The sequence below is a fragment of the Callorhinus ursinus genome, unplaced genomic scaffold (genome assembly GCF_003265705.2).
Source record: "Callorhinus ursinus isolate GAN/ISIS: 27379988/994484 unplaced genomic scaffold, GSC_fseal_2.0 scaffold13, whole genome shotgun sequence".
NCBI lineage: Eukaryota > Metazoa > Chordata > Mammalia > Carnivora > Otariidae > Callorhinus > Callorhinus ursinus.
Window position 1 is genome coordinate 43230458 of NW_027397075.1, and position 22266 is coordinate 43252723.

Sequence of the window (22266 nt, forward strand, 5' to 3'; positions counted from 1 at the left end):
GTTTCCACGCAGAGCAGGGAAGTTATGACTATGAGAATATCAATGTGTTCAAGACAGACTGGTCCTGGGGCAATTTTATTTGCTGTTCCAGACTATACATGTGATGCCCATTATAGCCACTAGAGGGCAGCAGCGTATATAAAAATGTGAGCTTTCCCCCAACCGTTAACTGAGTAGACCCGACAGGCAGAACCATTACAAGGCAGGTACTCAGTTAACTATTAGAGCTGATCCTCTTTCCCTCCCTCTTAAATGTCATGCCTTGGGAAAAGGGAGAGACCGTGGAGGACTGTAAAGGGCCCTTAAACTATAAGCAAAGCTCCTGGGTGGCTCAGTTGGTTAAGCAACTGCCTTCGGCTCAGGTCATGATCCCGGAGTCCTGGGATCAAGCCCCATGTCGAGCTCCCTTGCTCAGCAGGGAGTCTGCTTCTCCCTGTCCCTCTGCCCCTCCCCCTGCTTGTGCTTGCTTGTGCTCTTTCTCTCTCAAATAAATAAATAAAATCTTTAAAAAAAAAAAAAGCTCAGACAAAACAGCAATGCAGGAAAGCTATTCTGTATGAGAGAAATCATATTCAGAGGAGGATGTTCAAAGACCCAGGGTGGAGAATCAGGTTTACCTTCTTGGCTCTGCTACCAACAAAGTGAGTGGCCAAAAGCAAGTCACTGGGCCTTCGTTGCTTCCTCTGTGAAATGAGGTGGAGCAAGATGAGCTTTAATGCACCCCCCCAACCGCAGCATCCTTACTTTGAAGAGTAAAAGCCTGCAGGCCTGGTCAAGGACAGCAGTAATTATAAGACTTGCAGGCACAATGTTACTATAAGTTCATACTTTGAGGCCCCCTGTGCTCCAAACACTTAACAATAACATATAAAATACAAAAATTTAAAAAATTTAAACTCAAAGCCTTGCTTAAAAAAGATGAACATCTCTGAGGATCAGAACGACAGAGACACAACATTTTAAGCTGGATGATGCTGTGGGATTGTGAGTCTCCAGGGCAAGAAGCAGGCAGAGGTGGTGAGGAGCTTTTCTACATGAGAAGGTGTCCCCAAACCAGGGACTGTGTGGGGCTCCACACCCAAGAACAAGGGGCTTAAAATACATAACTGCTTCCAGAGCTGAGGCTTACACCAAACTTCTTAGCCCTCCATGAAGAGGCACTGGTTCCCTGGCCCAATGACAAGATCAGCAGCGTTCCCAAATTATGGCAGCATAGATACCTGAGCGGACAATAGAAAATCTGGTTCTGGGCGCCTGGGTGGCTCAGTCGTTAAGCATCTGCCTTCGGCTCAGGTCATGATCCCAGGGTCCTGGGATCCAGCCCCTGCATCAGACTCCCTGCTCGGCAGGAAGCCTGCTTCTCCCTCTCCCACTCCCCCTGCTTGTGTTCCCTCTCTCGCTGTGTCTCTCTCTGTCAAATAAATAAAAAAGAAAAAAGAAAAAGAAAAGAAAAGAAAATCTGGTTCTAAACTGGGGGCTATGGAAGCTAAGAGGAAGTAACTGTAAAACCACAAGTTTGGGGGCATGAGCATGAGAGAGATCAAAATTACTAATAATGACTCCCCCAAGTGAAAGACTAAGAAAGGCAGCCAAAACTTGCAAGTAAAAAATTGTAATGGCAGGAAGTGAATTCAACTCAGATGAAGTGAAATAGTAGGACAATAAAATATTGATTTTTAAAATAAGATTTCATTACTTATTCAGCAAATATTTTAAGCAACTACAATTTCCCAGGTACTATTTTGAGTGCTGAGGATATAATAATAAAGAAAACAAGAAGAGAAGGGGGGAAGGGGCAGATTTATTTGAGGAAAGTATAGCTGAAAACTTTCCTAATATATGGAAGGAAACAGACATCCAAATCCAGAAGGCACAGAGAACTCCCATCAGAATCATTCTCTCTCGCCCTCCCTTTGCCCTGCCACCTCTCATGCTCTCTCTAAATAAATAAATAATTAATTAATTAAAAAAAAAGAAAGAAAGAAAGAAATCCCTAACCTACAAGGGAAGACAGATAAGATTAGCAGCAGAGCTTTCCAAGGAAACTTGGCAGGCCAGAAGAAAATGGCATGATATCTTCAACATACTGAATGAGAAAATATGCAGTCAAGAATATTTCATTCAGCAAGGCTATCATTCAGAATAGAAAGAGAGGGACAGAGTTTCCCAGACAAACAAAAACTAAAGGAGTTTGTGAGCACTAAACCAGCCCTGCAAGAAATATCAAAGGGGACTCTTTGAGTGGGAAAGAAAGACCAAAGGCAACAAAGACTAGAAAGGAATAGAGAAAATCTCCAGAAACAGCAACTTAACAGGTAATACAATGGAACTAAATTTATATCTATCAATAATCACTCAGAATATAAATGGACTAAATGCTCCAATAAAAAGACATAGGGTATGAGAATGGATAAAAAGCAAAACCCATCTATATACTGCCTACAAGAGACTCATTTTTTTTTAAGATTTTATTTATTTATTTGACAGAGAGCACAAGCAGGGAAGTGGCAGGCAGAGGGAGAGGGAAAAGCAGGCTCCTCACTGAGCAGGGAGCCCAATGTGGGGCTTGATCCCAGGACCCTGGGATCATGACTTGAGTGGACCAACTGAGCCACCCAGGCACCCCAAGGGGCTCATTTTAGACATAAATCACATGCAGATTGAAAGTGAGGGGATGGAGAGCCATTTATCATGCTAATGGCCATCAAAAGAAAGCCAGAGTAGCCATCCTTATATCAGACAAACTAGATTTTAAACCAAAGACTGCAACAAGAGATGAAGAAGAGCACTACATCATAATAAAGGGGCCCACCCAACAAGAAGATCTAACAATGACAAATATTATGCCCCCAACTTGGGAACACCCAAATATAAAGAAATTCATTGATAATAATATAATAATAGGGCACTTTCACACCCCACTTACAGCAATGGACAGATCATCTAAGCAGAAAATCAACAAGGAAACAAGGGCTTTGAATGACACACTGGACTAGAGGGACTTAATATATATTCAGAGCATTTCATCCTAGAGCAGCAGAATACACGTTCTTTTTGAGTGCGCATGGAACATTCAACAGAATAGATCAAATACTGGGTCACAAATCAGGCCTCAACAAGTACAAAAAGATTGAGATCATACCATACATATTTTCTGACTATTACACTCTGAAACTTGAAGTCAGCCACAACAAAAAATTTGGAAAGACCACAAATACATGGAAGTTAAAGAATATCCTACTAAAGAATGAATGGGTTAACCAGGAAGTTAAAGAAGAAAGAAAAAAATCATGGAAACAAATAAAAATGAAAACAGTCTGATCCAAAACCTTTGGGATGCAGCAAAAGCAGTCATTAAGAGGGAAGTATATACCAATACAGACCTACCTCAAGAAGCAAGAAAAGTCTCAAATACACAACCTAACTTTACACCTAAAGGAGCTAGAAAAAGAACAGCAAATGAAGCCTAAAGCCAGCAGAAGAAGGGAAATAATAAAAATTACAGCAGAAATCAATGATATAGAAAAAAACAAACAACAACAACAACAACAAAACAGTAGAACAGATCAAAGAAACTAAGAGCTGGTTCTTTGAAAGAATTAATAAAATTGATAAACCCCTAACCAGACTTATCAAAAAGAAAAAAGAAGGGACCCAAATAAATGAAATCATGAATGAGAGAGGAGAGATCACAACCAACACCACAGAAATACAAACAATTATAAGATAATATTATGAAAGGGGCGCCTGGGTGGCTCAGTTGGTTAGGCGTCTGCCTTCAGCTCAGGTCATGATCCCAGGGTCCTGGGATCGAGCCCCGCATCAGGCTCCCTGCTCGGCGGGAAGCCTTCTTCTCCCTCTTCCACTCCCACTCCCCCTGCTTGTATTCCCTCTTTCTCTGTCTCTCTCTCTCTCTCTCTCTCTGTGTCAAATAAATAAATAAAATCTTTTAAAAAAAAGATAATATTATGAAAAACTGTATACCAACAAATTGGATAATTGGAAGAAATTGATAAATTGCTAGAAACATATAAACTACCAAAACTGAAACAGGAAGAAATAGAAAATGTGAGCAAACCGATAAACAGCAAAGAAATTGAATCAGTAATCAAAAATCTCCCAACAAACAAAAGTCCAGGGCCAGATGGCTTCCCAGGGAAATTCTACCAAACATTTAAAGAAGAGTTAATACCTATTCTTCTCAAACTATTCCAAAACATAGAAATGGAAGGATAACTTCTAAACTCATTCTATGAGGCCAGCATTACCTTGATACCCCACAAAAAGGAGAATTACAAGCCAATATCCCTGATGAACATGGATGCAAAAATTCTCAATAAAATACTAGCAAATTAAATCCAATAGTACATTAAAAGACTCATACACCACGATCAAGTAGGATTTATTCCTGGGCTGCAAGGGTGATTCAATATTCACAAATCAATCAACAGAATACACCACATTAATAAAAGAAAGAATAAGAACCATATAATCTTCTCAATAGATGCAGAAAAAGCATTTGACAAAGTACAGCATCCATTCTTGATAAAACCCAACAAAGCAGGGATAGAGGGAACATAGCTCAACATCATAAAGGCCATATATGAAAGACCCTCTGCTAATAACACCCTCATTGGGGAAAAACTGAGAGCTTTTCCTCTGTGGTCAAGAACAAGACTGGAATGTCCACTCTCACCATTGTTATTTAACATAGTACTGGAAGTCCTAGTTGCAGCAATCAGACAAAGAAATAAAAGGCATACAAATTGGCAAGGAAAAAGTCAAACTTTCACTATTTGCAGATGACATCATACTCTATGTAGAAAACCTGAAAGACTCCACCAAAAGATTGCTAAAATTTATACATGAATTCAGTAAAGTCACAGGATGCAAAATCAACATAGAGAAACCTGTTGCATTTCTATACACCAATAATGAAGCAGCAGAAAGAGCAATCAAGGAATTGATCCCGTTTACAATTGCACCCAAAACCATAAGATACCTAGGAATAAACACAACCAAAGAGGTAAAAGATCTATACTCTGAAAACTATAGAACACTTGTGAAATAAATTGAAGAAATGGAAAAACATTCCATGCTCATGGATTGGAAGAACAAATATTGTTAAAATGTCGCTATGAAAATATCAACCACATTTTTCACAGAGCTACGACAAAGAATCCTAAAATTCATATGGAACCACAAAGATCCCACATAGCCAAAGCAATCTTGAAAAAGAAAAGCAAAGCTGGAGGCATCACAATTCCAGACTTTAAGCTATATTATAAAGCTGTAGTCATCAAGACAGTATGGTACTGGCACAAAAACAGACACATAGATCAATGGAACAGAATAGAAAACCCAGAAATGGACCCACAACTATACGGTCAATTAGTCTTCAACAAAACAGAAAGACTACCCAATGGAAAAAAGACAGTCTCAACAAATGGTGTTGGGAAAACTGGGCAGTAACATGTAGAAGAATGAAACTGGACCACTTTCTTACACCATACACAAAAATAAATTAAAAATGAATGAAAGACCTAAATGTGAGACAGGAAATCATCAAAATCCTAGAGGAGAACATGGGCAGCAAGCTCTTTGACATTGGCCATAGCAACTTCTTACTAGATATGTCTCCAGAAGCAAGGGAAACAAAAGCAAATATGAACTACTGGGACTTCATCAAGATAAAAACCTTCTACCCAGCAAAGGAAACAATCAACAAAACTAAAAGGCAACTTTTGAGGGGTTCCTGGGTGGCTTGATTTTGGCTCAGGTCATGATCTTGGGGTCATGGGATTGGGCCCTGAGTCAGGCCCTGTGCTCAATGCAGAGTCAGCTTGAGATTCTTTCCCCCTTTCCCCCTCCCCCTTTGCTCCCCCGACTCTAAAATAAGTAAGTAAGTAAGTAAGTAAGTAAGTAAATAAATAAATAAATAAATAAAATCTTTTTTTAAATAAAAATAAAAAGCAAAAGGCAACCTTTGAAATGGGAAAAGATATTTGCAAGTGACATATCTGATAAAAGATTAATATCCAAAAATCTATAAAGAACTTATCAAACTCAACACCCAAAAAACAAACAATTCAGTTAAGAAATGGGCAGAAGACATGAATAGACACTTTTCTAAAAAGACATCCAGATGGCTAACAGACACATGAAAAGATGCTCAACATCACTCATCAGAGAAATACAAATCAAAACTATAGTGAGATATCACCTCACACCTGTCAGAATGGCTAAAATTAACAACACAAGAAACGACAGATGTTGGCGGGGATGCGGAGAAAGGGGAACCCTCCTACACTGTTGGTGGGAATGCAAGCTGGTGCAACCACTCTGGAAAACAGTGTGGAGGTTCCTCAAAAAGTTAAAAATAGGACTACCCTATGACCCAGCAATTGTACTACTAGGTGTTTACCCAGAGGATACAAAAATATAGATTTAGGGAACACATGCATCCCCATGTTTATAGCAGCATTATCAATAATAGCCAAATTATGGAAGAGCCCCAATGTCCATCAGCCGATGAATAGATAAAGAAGATGTGGTATAGGGGTGGCTCAGTTGGTTGGGTGTTGAACTCTTGATTTCAGCTCAGGTCATGGTCTGAGGGTTGTGGGATCAAGCCTCACGCTCAGCAGGGAGTCTGCTTGAGATTCTCTACCTCTGTCCCTCTCCCTTCTCCCCACGCCCTCTCATTCTCTCTTAAAGAAATAAATCTTTAAAAAAAAATGTGATACACACACACACACACACACACACACACACACACACACACACACTGGAATATTCCTCAGCTGTAAAAAAGTATCATGCTAAGCAAAATAAGTCAGTCAGAGAAAGACAAATACCATATGATTTCACTCATATGTGGTACTTAAGAAATGAAACAGATGAACATGGGTGGGGGCTAGAGCGAGGCAAACCATAAAACAGACTTTACCTATAGAGAACAAACTGAGGGTTGCTGGAGAGGAGGTGGGTGGGGGGATGGGTCAAATGAGCATTAAGGAGGGGCACGTGATGTGATGAGCACTGGGTGTTATACGCAAGTGATGAATCACTAAATCCTACTCCTGAAATTAATATTACATACATATATATCTATATATATATTTGCTTTTTTATACTTTTAAAAATATGTATCCTCTCTTTGTGCTGCATTATGGGTGATTTCATCAGTACTGCCTTCTAATTAATTAATCTCTCTTCCAATATGACTTCATAGTGTTCATCCAGTACTATTGAGTTTACTTACTTCAATGTCTATATTTTTCATTTCAATTGGTTCTTTTTTATAAGTTGCTTTTTAAAATTTTGCCTATTTGTTGTTTCATAAGTTATGTTTTATATATAGCTTTTAGTCACTCCTTTGTTTCTTTGAGGATTCTCAACATTTCTTCATAGCACTTGTTACTACTTGACATATAATTTTAGCAATCGTCTGTCACTTCCATTAGAATGTAAGTTCCATGAAGGCAGTCACTTTGTTTTCTTTCTTAGTTTTGTTTTATTTGTTTGTTTCAATTTTTTAATTTAAATTCTAGTTAGTTAACAGACAGTGTAACATTAATTCCAGGTTTTCCAGCTATAAACAAAGAGGCATTTACAGGAACCACACCCTTGGACTGAGGTCCCCAAGCCTGGCTGCACCCAGAAATCTGCTAAGGAGCTTTCAAACATACCAATGTCTTCCCCCAAGATTTGTATCCCATTGATCTCGGGAGCTACCAGGGCAATAAGATTTTTTCCCAGCTCCAGGGGGAATACTGTTGTCCAACTACAGCTGAGAACCAATGGCATAGAACTGGATAAGACAAAGGAAAACATTCTCGCTGAATGTGGCAACAGGGACCTGTCAGCCCCTCTCAAATGCCTGGACAAGCATTTTGGCAAACCTCAGAGGCCACTGTTCTGACAGCTTCGAGAACTGGTTCCCCTTTCCTTGAAGGAAAGAGGAAGCATAGAGTACTTGTCAGCAAAACTAACAACTCTCCCAGAGTGGAGGAGGGGAGCTTTCTCTGCCCTCAACCTGGACAGAATTAAAGGCCAGCATAGGGGTGATATGAGGAGACAGTCCAGTTCCTCCTGTGCATGGCCTCAGTAGGAAATGACCTAGACAACATTGGTTCTGTGAAACCTCATCCCCTTGGGTCTAGAAAGCGCTTCCCCCCTCCGCCTCTCTCCACCCCCCCAGCCTCCCTCACCCTCCCTCTCCCTCACCCCACCCCCATCTCTGTCCCAGGGTTCTCTCCATCTTGAGCCGGCTCTTCACATCGTCCCACTGCCACCTCCTCGCTCGGCTCCCGCCCAGCACCCCCAGGCATCTGGCCCTTGCTCTAGCTCCCTGCTGCCCACCTACACCCTCATCCTTGCCATCCCCTGCCGGCTCAGGGTCCTGGGGCCTAATCTCCTTGGCCACTACCCAGGTGAACATCTGAGCTTCCAGCAGGCCTTCTGTGGACCACCTGCCCGTCTCACAGAAGGGATTCCTCCGACTTCGCCACGTGTTGACCAAAGCATCCTCCCTGCCATGTTCGTGACTCCCCGGTCACTGACTACACAAACCCCATCTCCTCAGCCAAAGCTTCGGGACTTCCTTTCGCCTGACCTCTCCCTGTCCCTCCCCATCATGGATGGTTGCTGGGCTCGGGCTCTCCACCCCACACACAGGAGCCTGCCAGTCCCTCCCTTCCTCTCAGGACTGACTGCAAACTTCAAACTGACCCAAACCCACTTCGTCCTCTCTTCTTCTGAAAATTCCATCTTCCCCCCACCCACCAGCCACTCCCGCTTCCCCCTGCGCGGCCCTCTAGGTCCTCAGGGCTCTTCTGCCCCATGGACTACCTGCCTCGCCTGCCTTTTCTCTTCCCCCTTGATTCCATCTTGGGCCCCTAGTTGGAAGCAGAAACTGGAAGAACCATAAGGTGGCTGTGCCCAGTTTGTCACTGGACTCGCCCCACCATGCCCAGTACCTAGCAGGTACCCACGAAAGGGAAGCTGCTGTCTGAGCAGCCCAGGAGAGAAAGAACATTCTAGCCAAGAGGGACAGCCTGCTTCCTGACAAGAGTCTGCCGCTCAGATATCCCCAGGACCACACACATCACTGAGATTTCGGGGCCAGTCCCACCTGCCAGGTAAGTTCTTTCCTTCACTGGACACAGAGGTACAGCCTTCTTGGGGCTCCCAGCGAAGTGGGGTGCACAGACAGGTAGACAACTGTGACGCTTAGGGAGCTGACGATTGTCCTGAAGCAGAAGGAAGGCAGAGGGGAAGACACCAGGGAGAAAGGGGACCTCCACACAGCTGGAGCCCCACTCTCCAGACTGATGCTTCTGGCCATGGCTCCCCCTCACCTCCCCCTCGGCCTCAGACTCCCACCTTCTCTCCTGCGTCTGCAGCTGCATCCCGGTTCTCTACCTGCCCCTCTGCTTTTCTCTCTCTGGCCCTTTTTCACCCCTGGTCCCTTCTGCTCTTGCAACTGTCACCACCCCAGTGCACCCCACACCATCCCATTCTCCTGGGCTCCATGCCACATAGCCAGCGGCCTCCTGTGCCTCCCCCATGGTCGCAGCCCTACTTCCTGTGTTGCACAAGCTCAGCATCTCTCCCTAGAAACTACGGACCCCTCTAGCCAGCAGTCCAAACACCATCGCTTGGAGCCACCATCCTTGATTCACCCTCCCCGAATCCAAGCTGTCGTCAGAGCCCGTCTATTCCTGCCCACCCCCTCCCTACCTTTGGCTCCCACTGGGGACACTGAGTCCAAGTCCCAGCCTCTCACTTGGCCTGTTCCCCACCCCACCCCCCCACAACACCCTCAGAATCCTACTGCTCAGTCCCACACAGGGTAACCAAAAAAATCATCCTGCGACCTTGCCCTACATACGTTGCGGCCCATCTCTCCGAAAAACCTTCAGTGGTCTCCACTGCCCACAGGACCCTGCATTCCAAGATGCTCTCCTCCAGCCTCCGACCCCCTCCGCCATCCTATGCCTTCCTTCCTGCCTTCCTAACCCCCACGACTCAGTGACTCCACCAGACCTCGGAAGGCCTCTGGGTTTTCACTCATGTTGTTCCCCTTCCTGGAACGCCCTCTCTCTCTCTCTATTGGGTGAGTGGAATCCTTCCTTTAGAGCTGGATCAAGCTCCACCTTCTCCAGGAAGCCTTCCTGAGAGCCCCAAGCATCAGCGTGCCCCTCCCCAGGCTCTCCTGTGGCTTTCTCGGGGCACCGGCTCGGGGCATCAGCTGCCTTGAGAGTTCGGATAGTTTCTCTGTGCACAGTCCTGTCTCCTCACATACACAGTTAGTCCCTGGGGGTCTCAGACCTTGCCTTTCACTGCGCTGGGCTGCATAGAACAGAGACTTTCTATGGGCTTGTGCTGATAGTACTCAGGGGGTCTGGTCAACAACTTGCTGCCCCCATCCCCCTTTTGGAGAGTGGTTTTCAGAAGGCCTGAAGCCCACTCCTTCTTGTGATGCACCAGAGCAAATAGGACACTGGAATGACAGGAAAGCCTGCTCCTTGGTCCCATCCCCTCTAACCAGAGAGTACCATTTATGCTCAGAGCTCAGTGCTGAGCATCACAGGGTGTCCCCAGGGAAGGAAAACAAGCCTCAGAAAGGGTAGTGAGAAAGATGCCCTCTCCTCTAGGGCTTAGAGCCAAAGTGGCTCGGAAGTCTTCAAGGGACCACACCTCCCCTTAGAGAAGAGGGCAAGGCCATAAACCCAACTCACCTGATCCAACTTCCTGCCAACCCATTCCCGCCCAGAGGCCCGAGAGGCTCTCCAGCCTCCTGGGCCTCCGCGGATCTGTGGCAGGAGGCTTCGCACACCTCCCTTCCCGCTCTTAAGTCAGAGCATGGTACATATTGGCTCACTGGCCACGGACGCAGTGATTGCTGCAGGGCGCTGTGGTGTGTGGGCGTTGCATGGTTGTACAGATGGTGTGGTTGCTCCAGCAACTCATTGCTGTTGTTCGTTGTGTGATCGTACCGTGTGGTTGTTGCAATCACAGTGGCGGGGGAGTTTTCGGTCCTCGTGGTCGTGTGCCTGTTGCCATTGCTGCCGGCTTGTTGAGGGTATTCCGGCTCCTTCATCACAGCCTGAGGGGGAGGCCAGCCGCGGGGAGGGGTGGTCTCTTGCCCCTTGACACTCTCCCATCTCACGGCCTCAGGCTGTGCCCAGGCGAACAAAAGGGGACAGGCAGAGAGAGGGGATCTTCTCTGGGTAAGCGGCTCCAGCCCCTGGTGGTGATGTCCAGCACGGCTATGCGGGCCACTCACCCAGAGCTGGGCCAAGTCCAAGCACTTGAAAGCCTGAAGGTCCTCCTCTGCGCAGCACCACCTCTAGCCCCAAGAATACTTTCCTGTGCAGAAACACATTATCTGCATCAGCAAAAATAGACCTTGCCCCATCCCACCGCCCTGAGGCTGTCAAGCAAGCCCAGCCAGACAGAGCTGATAGCCCTGGGGTCGGGAGGGGGAAGAGAAAGCAAGCGAACATCTGTAGGAGGAGGCCCGTGGGAAGACATGTCTCGCCTCAGATCACAAGCAGAGGGCCCAGCCTGATGCCCACCTGATGCCCAGCTCTGTGGTCTTGGACCTGAGCTCCGCATGAGGCAGCGGGCTGGTTCAGCCCTCACCTCTACCTACCACCGTTCTGAGGGCCCCATGAGCAGATCAGAGCCGGCCTGAGGCCATGTGGTTTCCCCAGCTTGGCAGGCAGAGACACGCAGTCCTTGGTGCCCAGGACAGGACTTTACATCTGCCTCGGGGAACCTGGGTCTTGGGCAATATATCCCTTCCCCTGAGCTCTGCTCCCAGTCAGAAACGTTTGCTTTAAACGTATTAGTAGGTAATACTTGACATGGTCCAATAGCCACATGTACAGAAAGGGAATACAGTGAAATACATCCTCCCACACCTCTCCCTTAGCCACCAGAAATAGTTTATGGATATTATAAGCAAATATGCCCATGTATCCATACAAAAGAACATGACATGTGGGAAGAGTGCAAACTCTGGAGCCAGACTCCCTGAGTTTGAGACCCAGCACTGCCCGGTACTAACTGGTCCATGACGTCGGGCAGCCTCTCTGTGCCCCAGTTACCCCCATCTGCACAGCAGGATGTAATCGTAGTACCTGCCGCATAGGACGAGGGTGAGGTTAAACAATGTCTTAGCTCTCGCTGTAATGGATATTGTTTTCTTTCCTGTTTTACAGAAATGATAGCACACTGTTTTGCACATACTATTCTGCACCTTATTTTTTTCACTTTCAAGTGGATCTGTAGCTCATCCCCCCATTAGTACATAAAGAGTTTCCGTGGTCTACTTTAGGGTTGCATAATATTTCATTGGCTCAGTGCACCATAATTTATTTGGACGATCCTTTTTTTGATGGACATTTTGGTGGGTTCCCATATTTTACTCTTACAAACAATGCTGCAGTGAATAACTTTGTACATACTTTATTTTGTCCGAAAGTGATTAGGATGAATTCCTACAAGTAGAATGTTAGTCAACGGGTATGTGCGTTTGTCACTTTTTGCAATCCATAAAGCTTGCACAGATTCAATATGCCATAAGCAACATATAAGACTTTCTGTTCCCCGTGCTTGTACCAGCAGAGTGCACAAACAAATGTTTTATCTTTGTTGATTTGGTAAGTGAAAAACAGTAAAAGCTATTTCTCTATAGTTTTATTTTGTATCTCTTAATATGAGTAATGTGAAGCATCTTTTTATACATTTATAAATCATTTATGTTTCCTTTTCTGTAAACTTTCTGTTCATATCTTTTGCTATTTTCTTATTACCCAGTCATTCTTCTTATTGATTAGTAAAAGGTCTTTATGTATTAGGAATGTCACCATATTTTTCCTGGTTTGGCATTACTCTGTAGAATTTGCTCTTGCTGGTTTTCCATACGTAATTGGGGGGGGGCAGAGGGAGAGGGAGAACTTTTTATTTTTAAGATTTTATTTATGTATTTGAGAGAGAGTGAGTGAGATAGAGAAGGAGCAGGGGGAGGAGCAGAAGCAGACTCCCCGCTGAGCAGGAACTCCGGGATCATGATCCGGGCAGAAAGGAAGAGGCTTGACCAACTGAGCCACCCAGGCACTCCAAGAGTGAGAATCTGAAGCAGGATCCATGCCCAGTGCAGAGCCCAGTCTCACGACCCTGAGTCAAAATCAAGAGTTGGATGCTTAACCAACTGAGCCATCCAGGTGTCCCTCCATACAGAATCTTTAATGCAATAGAAGTTATCGTCTGTTTTCTTTATGACTTTTGGGTCTTATGGCATACTTTGAAAGTTCTTCTGCATTCCAAAATAGTCATTAGATTACTTCTTAATCTCCCACAGTATCTTCTAGCATTTTAAAAAATTTAAATCACTGATCTCTCCGGGTATGTATCCTGATATAAGAAGTTAGGTATGAAGCCAACTTAATTTTTTTCCAGATGGCTACTCAGTTGTCTCAACACTATTTACTGAATAATTCATCTTTTTTTCCCAATGATTTGAAATGCCATCATTTTCATAAGTTAAATTCCCAATAGGTTTTGGTCTATTTCTGGAGTTCCTATTTTGTTCCAACTGCAAGATGTCCTACACTATTTTAATTATTATAGTTTTACAATATGCATTAGAACTTATAGGGCTAGCTTTCCGTTCACTTTTCACCTTCTTTTTCCATGTGAACTATTGGTTTTATTGGGATTTCTATTCATTTATAGGTTAACTAAGGAGAAACTAACATTGGTTATTGATTCAGTTTGGCAGAATTATACTTTTTCAGGAAAGTATCCAATATGTCAGGTTTTTCAAACTTAGGGGGTTCCCAAGACCATGCTTAGGTTTAACAATTTATAGAAAGACTCACAGAACTCACTGGAAGCTGTTGTGCTCACGGTTACAGTTCGTTACGGTGAAAGGATGTGGATTAACGCCAGCCAAGGGAAGAGATGCACCAGGCAGAGTCCAGGAAACTTCCAAGCACTGAGTTTCCAGCTCTTCTGGTGGACCCATGGCCAGCACTACTCTCCCTAGCAACAACATGCAAACATACAGAGGACTGACAGCTGGGGAAACTCACCTGAGTGTCCAGGGTTTCTACTGGAGCTCAACCACACAGACATTACTGACTGCCCATGTCACTGACCTTTAGAGCAGAGCAGAGCTAGAGTGAAGAGCATGCAGCCCAAAGCTCCCATCCTAAATCACATTGTTAAACTGTTTGGTGGGGCCTGAGGCCCCCAGGTAAAGAAGGACATTCTTATCAGGCAGGACATTCCAATGTTCTAGAGATTATGTCCCAGGAGCCAAGGACAAAAGCTAGATATCTCTTTGAGTAATGTTCATTTTTTTACAACACAAGTTTTTTAAATGTATTTACATGGAGTTGAGAAAAATAGTCTCTAAGGTTTCTTTTAATTCCATCCACCTGTGGTTATTTTCCCCTTAGCCCTTCTTTTTTGTGCCATTTTCCTTCTTTTCTCTTGACAAGGTTAGCCAACAATTTATAAATCATGGGTTTTTTTTTGTTTTATTTATTTATTTATTTGACAGAGAGAGAGAGAGAGCACAAGCAGGGGGACTAGCAGGCAGAGGGAGAAACAGGCTCCCCATTGAGCAGAGAGCCCGATGTGGGACTCAATCCCAGGACCCTCGGATCATGACCTGAGCCGAAGGCAGATGTTTAACCGACTGAGCCACCCAGGCGCCCCTATAAATCGTGTTTTTTAAAAGAATTAGCTTTAAGTTTATTTGTGAGTTACTTGTTATAATTTATTAATTATAAAACTTTTTTGTTGTATAATTTATTGATTTCTGCTTTAACATTTATTAATTTCTTTCTTCTGCTTTCCTTAGGTTTATTGCCTTTTTTCTCACTACTTCAGTTGGATGCTTATTTCATTTTTCATTCCTGTTTAATTTTTTATTAATTCATTATAAGACTATGTATTAGTCAGGGTTCTCTAGAGACACAGAATCTCTAGGATATATAAAGAAATTTATTCTAAGGAATTGACACATGCAATTATGGAGGCTAAAAAGTCCCCCAAGATCGTCAGACAGCAAGCTGGAGCTCCAGGAGGGACGGTGATGTAAGTTCCAATCCAAGTCCAAGTTCAAAGGCAGGAAAGGATGATGTCCCCACTCAAAGATAGGCAGGCAGAGAGAAAGAATTCTTGCTTAGTCTTTTTATTCTATTCAAGCCTTCAACAGATTGGATGGGGCCCACCCATATCGGGAAGAACAATCTGCTTTGCTCAGTCTGCCAATTCATGTGTTAACCTCACCCAGAAACACCCTACAGAAACACTTAGAATAATGTTTGACCAAACATCTGGGCACACTGTGGTCTATGCAAGTTGACACATAAAATCTCACTATGCATTCTTCTCTGGACGCTGTTCTAGTTGTATCTCCTAAGTTCAGATAAGTAATGTTTTTACTATTTTCATTTCATATATAATCATTCCATCTTGAAGTCCCTTGTAGCTTATGGCAGGGATGTTTTGCTACTAAATTTTGACTAAGCCATGAGTACACTGACTTGCCCTTTTGTATAAGGTTGATCTGATTCTCATAGGTCAAGACAAATGTGAACCAGGACCTCCTTGGGGCCCAGATGTTGCTTTGAAAGGGTTCTCTCAGAACTTGAAAAATTCACTTAAATATCAATGGAAACACATACCTTTTTGCCTAAATGAGTCTCTTAATAACCAAGGTCAAGAGCTCCCCTGTTGAGGGCGCCTGGGTGGCTCAGTCATTAAGCATCTGCCTCCGGCTCAGGTCATGATCCCAGGGTCCTGGGATCGAGTCCTACATCGGGCTCCCCGCTCAGCGGGAAGCCTGCTTCTCCCTCTCCCACTCCCCCTGCTTGTGTTCCTGCTCTCACTGTCTCTCTCTGTCAAATAAATAAATACAATCTTTAAAAAAAAAAAAAAGAGTTCCCCTGTTGAATCCAAAAGGGGGAAAAAAAGTCACCACTTCTCTCTTATCCAAATGATCATAAATCAAAATATTATTAACAAAAATTATAATCGCTACCATAATGCCAACTAAAATGTTTCCAATGTCTTATATATGTCATCTTATTTAATTTTTGCATGAGTTCTTAGAGATATCATACTCTACATCTTAAAGATGAGAAATAAGCCTCAAAGGGTATATATATATATATATATATATATATATATATATATATATATATAAGTTGCTTAACATCACACCTCCTTTTAAGCAAAGGAGCTAGGATTTCATGCTGGTTGTGTCTGATTTAAAGCTATAGGAAAGCTGTAGTTAAAGCCAACTTTAACTCTTTATCTTGTTCACATCTCCCCCCTGCTCCCCCCCCAACTCCCCCCCCCCCCCCCCCCCCCCCCCCCCCCCCCCCCCGGCAGGCTATGTGTTCCAGGGTCCCTAGGAGATTAATATACATAACTTAGAAATGCCTTCCAAGGCTGAGATGGAGGGCAGCTTGCTTTGGCCCTCTGTAAGTTTGTTAAAGATCACACAATGTCTCCCCTTCCTGATACACAGGTGGTGCCGCAAGATCTGATTAAATGTTAGACGTCTATTAGGTGCATGCGAACCCTTTGGTCTCACCACAGTGCCCTTCTGCAGAGTCCCTTGTTCTATAAAATTTGTAGATTGAGGTCCAGACTTTGTGGAGAATAACTCTGCAAGTGGATCACCACCTGCCTGATCCCCGCCCCCCATCAGTAAGTTACCCCAAACAAAACTGTGTGTAAACTGTATTGTGTGGCCTCCTTCATTTTTCAGTCTCAAACTGCCTTCTCAGTTTGGGGAATACTTTACAGTCCCTCCCCCGCCTTCTAACAAAAGCCTATGCATTTTTTCAGGAGGGCTTCCTGTCTCCCCTCTGCCCCAGCTTGTAGCAATAAGATGGTTCTACCTCCTTTGGCAAAACTTACTTTCCAGGCAGAGAGAGTACATCTGCTATAGTCCACTGTCGATTAGGGAGAAGTCCAGCCCGGAATTCTGGGACTGAGACACAGCAGGCCACCAGCCATGGAAGGCCTTTGCCTGCAGAAGCCATATGGATGAAGAAAATTCTGAGCCAAGCACTAATGAAGAGAAAGGAGAGGGAAATCAGGGCGGGGGCTGAGAGAGTGGGGTTAGGCACAGCTGCTGCAGGAGGGGGCTACTGACCATGGCGCTTGCATGTGCCGGACACACCCATCACTCGTGCCAAGCCCGTCGAATTCAACTCAGCTGTCTGGCAAGTGCCCTCTAACAAAATGAGCAAACGACTTCCCATGCTGAAGGCTTCAGTTGGTGTCCTTGGCCAGGTCTCAGCGGCAACCAGAACAGACGACCACATGGGGGCTGGAGGCCCCGGTGGCAGCTACCAGAGTCCACTGGCCCGGCTCAGAGCACCTGCCAACTGGGCGCGTTATCAGAACCCTGCTGCAGAGAGATAAGGGACGTCCTGATCCAGCCCCTAGAAGAGCAGGGCTTTATATAGCAGCCTGTGTGGGCTGCAAGGGAATGTCCTGGCTCAAGGCCTCCCTAGCCCAAGCAGAGAGGGGAGTGGGTGGATGAGAAGAAGGGAGCTTATAAATAACCTCAGTCGTGCTGATGGGCTCAGCATGCATCTTAGCAAGGCCTGAGATCCTGGGGAGGAGGGGTCACCTACAGATCATTTTTATCTTCTTCATACTCCTCTATATGTTCCAAGTTCTCCACAACGAACTTGAGCTCCTCTCAGAGTCAGCAAACATGAATACGAGTTTTAAAAAAGTAAAAAAGAGAGGCACAAAAGGAATTCCTTCCACTAGGAATTCTGGTGACCATCTTCCCCTCTGCTCCTGGGTCCCCAATCCTGGACCAGCCCTCTCCCCTCTTCTCCGATCTCTCCCAGAGGAGTCCTCCAGGTGCTGGCGGGGACTTTCCTTTTCCTGCTCCCCCAGGGTTCCTGCATTCTCGTACCTTCCCTGCCCCCACCAGTTCAAATGTCACTGTTCTTGGCTTTGTTGTCTTTAGATAAGGCGTCCCTGTTCCTCATTTCTGCTGGGGTGAGAAAGGTCACTCAAGGATGTCTGTCCTGCCTGCTTCCGGGCCCCCTAACACTAGCTTAGTAATAGGGGGAGAAAAAGCAACGATATTCCTGTAGAAAATGTGTTTTGCACTCTGTGCCTCAGATTCCTTGTCTGTAAAGTGGGGGTGATAATAGCACCTGCCTCACAGAAATGTTTTTAAGAATCACATAAGGCAGTGGATGCAAAGTGCTTGACCCATTGGAAATGCCCAATTAAATATTAACTGATTATCAGTCCACCATGCCTCCTTCTCCACACCCACCCACCCCCTGGAGGACCAGACTTACCAAACTTGGCCACCATGACTTCCATTGTTTCCAAAAATAATTGTTCCCAGGAGGTGTGAGGATTCACCATCCTGACACTGGCACTGATTCAAAGCAGGAGTTCTAAAAATGCTTTGAGAGGTGACAGGCTCCTTGGAATAATAGCCTTCAAAGTGCCTCCTTATAAGGCAGGAGTCCTCATTGGGATGTGTGAGTCATGGCAGGGCTGCTAGATAAACAGATAAAAGAATAAACATGTTGTTACTTTGTAGTGACGACCTCATGGAGGCTGAGTTCAGCTATCTCATAACCCTAGGACAATTTTGAGGAGACAAAAGTAGGTGAGGTATCAGCCGATCCCTATTTTTTGAGCAAGTGCTTTGTGCCAAAAGGCACACCCAGCAAACAGGATATGATCCTTGGCAGGTGATAAGGTGGCAAGTCTGGAAGAGACTCTCCACTGGGTTCTGGAGGTCAGAGCAGGTCTCGAAGAGAAAATGAACATCATCGATGGCACCACGCCTGGTAGTTCCTGATGGGATCGGGTTGGTTTGAGAGAAGGAGTCTCACATGTTCACGTCAGCAAGGCATGGCACACACCTACGTACACCATCTTGTTTGGTCCTGACAACAGTATTGTGTGGTGTTATCGTTCCCATTTTACAGAACAGAAAACAGTGGCTCAGAGAAGCCAGAGGTAGAATTCAAAGTTCTACCTGCTCCGCGGTCCATGGGCTTGCTTCCATCACCTGGCACCGCTAAGACCTCCCATAAATCTGGCTCCCAGGATAGACATGGGCTGTCTGTGACCAGCAGTGGTGCTCTTATTCCAAGGCTGTGGCCTCCCAGTAGAGAGGATGCTGCCCAGAGTGGCTAGCAAATTCTTTGGAGATATATCAACATTGCATTGCCAGCCAATATCATGGGAGAAGATGGGATGACTTCTAAAGCCTGGATCAAAATAATAATTTTGCCTACATTTTATAGCTTTAAATATTTAAGCCCCTCCTTCCACTTAGTAGTATTTTCTCCCAGTTCAGAAACTCACCCAATTTATCACCATAACAACCGATAATGAGCAGCATGAACTTTTCAGGAATGACATCAGAAAAAGATAGGAATAATCTTCAAAGGTGACCTTTGCCCCCAGCTTTAAATCATTAGGACTTGAAAGATTTTTATGACGTAACAAAGAGCACCTGCTGGTTAGCGCTGGAAAATTCCCCAGATGCACCTGGGTGCAGCTGATACTATCGTCTAAAGGACTGATCTATCATCCATGTCCTTTGGTGTCATGCCCAAAGTCCACCAACGGCGATATTACACAAAACCCAAGTATCATATTTCTGAAGGCATCAATAGGCAATTATTGAATGCCAGGTTCATGGTTCTTAAAACCAGTCTGAAATTATAATCCAGAATTCTTAACTTTATCACAACGCAGACTGTATAACTATATCCTAATCATGAAAGACAATGGGAAAGCTCTTTAAAGGGATAGTGTTATGGACTGTTGCATTCCCCCTCACACCCCCACCAAAATCCCTATGTTGAAATCCTAACCCCCAATATGACTGTATTTGGAGATAGAGCCTTTCAGGAGGTAATTAAGGTTCAATGAAGTCATTGAATCAGAGTGGGGCCCTGATTCCATAGGACTGGGGTCCAATAAGAAGAGGAAGAGCGACTGGAAACCTTTCTGTCTGTTTACACACGCACAGAAAAGAGGTCATGCGAAGAGGACCCAGCGAGAAGATGTTGTCTGCGAGCCAGGAAGGGAGGCCTCACCAGAAAGCAACCCCAATGGCACACTCATCTTAGGCTTCCAGCCTCCAGAGCTGTGAGAAAACACATCTCTGTGGTTAAGCTGCCCAGTATTTTGTTATGGCGGCCCAAGCGAAGACAGGAACTCAGGCTGTAAGGGAGCCATAACACCAGAACCCAGGGGATCAGGGCAGAGTACGGGGTATAGGCCATGGCAAGTTGGCCTCAGACTTCTGCCCTTCTGCTGGGAGCCCTGTGTTGGGGAGAACTAGAAAGAAAGACCATCTCTCTTCCACGAACTGAGTAACACTAAAGCTGACCCAGGAAGTGTGACTTAGGTACACAGTAAGAGAGGACTTCCCAACCCTGCTTCCAGGATGAGGCACACTTGCCTTCCCAGGTGCAGGCAGAGCTGCATCCCTGCAGGCTCCCTGCTGAGGGCCCTGCCCCACTAAGCTGAGCGCTCAGCTGAAGCCAATGACAATCTACACTCTCCAGAGGCAGCCAGCCTCTAAGAGAGAGTCAGGGAGGGACTGAGCCAGGTACCCTCAGCCCCTTTTCCCAAGCTCACTAAGCAGTTAAATGACAAAGGAGAAAAGAGGAAGGCAGAGAGAAGCCAAGAGTGTTACCCTAATCCAACTCCCTCCATATGGAAACATGAAGAGAGAGGAAAGAAAGTTCCTCTCAACACTCAGCCCTGTTCTATTCCAGGCAAACACATAGCCCTCTTCAAGTCTCTCCAATACAGTAGGATGTGTGTCTGGCTTTCAACTCAACAATAAAATTCACAACTCGCATAGAACCTCCCCTTATTACACACATACCCGTACACACACACACACACACACACACACACACACACACACACACACCCCTAAGCAATCCTGGGACACGTCCCACATGGAAGGTAAAAATATCTAGTTGCTGAGGATGCATGAGCTACCTTGTGGCCCTATTTCAGAAGGAGTCAGTGAATATTTGTTGAGTGTGGCTTGCACTCTTGCAGCAGTCTGCATCCAGGCACGTCCTCTTTTGCTGGAAGATGGGTCCATTCATTCATTTTTTTTATTCAACAGATATTTGCTGAATGTTTACTATGTGCCAAGCATTGCGCTAGGCTGATTGATCAGGAAAACAAGAAGCCAGAGATACTGGCAAACAGCAGCCCTAAACCAGCTCTTTGCCCAGGCCAGACACCTGCCCATAGTCCCTGTCTCCTCCCCATCCCTCAACCTCCTTATATCCAGTCAACCACCAAGTACTGACATTCTATTCTTCATGCATCAAAACCCCTCTACTTCCCATCCTCTCTCTTCTTCCTTGGTCTTGGCTATCATGTTCTCTTCCTTAGATTTTTGCAGCAACCACTTAATTGATTTTCCTGTTTTCAGACTTACTTTCATCCAGTCGAACTGCACCACCACAGTGCGTAGTAAGAAGGCCTCACCTAAAGAGAGATCTGCCCTTTGGGCTCCTGGGAGGTAATCCCTAAACGTGCAATTTTCACAGCAAGAGGAGTGTCTTTGTTATTCAAGGTTGGCCCCTCCTTTATGCTAACAAGATGAGTCAGGGTGGGGCCAGCCCTATCTGACAGACCAACCATGTGATTTGTGGTTGGGGCTTTAGGCCATGTGACAGCCTGACCTCCAGGGAGGAGAAGGAGCCTGGAGATTAAGTTCAACCATGTGGGCAATTATTCAATCAATCATGCCTAGGTAATGAAGCCTCAATAAAAACTCAGGCCACTAAAGCTTGGATGAACTTCCCGGGTTGGCAATACTTGTGCGTATTCATCTAGAGATGCTGGGAAGCAATGCATCCTGAGGACACAGAAGCGTCACGTTTAGAACCCTCTCAGGGTCCACTCTCCTGCTTCCAATTACTTGTATCTTTGACTAATTCCAATTTGTATCTTTTTATTATAATAAAAGTCTACTCCTGTCCACAATAGCCAAACTGTGGAAAGAGCCAAGATGTCCATCGACAGATGAATGGATAAAGAAGATGTGGTATATATACACAATGGAGTATTATGCAGCCATCAAAAGGAATGAGATCTTGCCATTTGCAACGACGTGGATGGAACTGGAGGGTGTTATGCTGAGTGAAATAAGTCAATCAGAGAAAGACATGTATCATATGACCTCACTCA

General features: G+C 45.0%; 1 long non-coding RNA gene across 3 annotated transcripts in view; it reads right to left on the bottom strand.

Annotated features, from left to right (window-relative positions):
- LOC112828690 (uncharacterized) overlaps positions 1 to 21650 on the bottom strand; it is a 92922-nt gene extending 71272 nt beyond the window's left edge. The window contains exons 1-3 of one of the 3 annotated variants that reach the window (XR_003209572.2): positions 21512 to 21650; positions 18372 to 18579; positions 10746 to 11376 (exon numbers count right to left, since the gene is read on the bottom strand). This is a non-coding gene — a long non-coding RNA (uncharacterized lncRNA). Of the gene's footprint in view, positions 1 to 10745; positions 11377 to 16956; positions 17110 to 17194; positions 17326 to 18371; positions 18580 to 21511 lie in introns of those variants that run through there. The other 2 variants (XR_012380566.1, XR_012380567.1) reach the window with 2 other exon arrangements.
- Between the last annotated feature and the right edge of the window lie 616 nt (positions 21651 to 22266).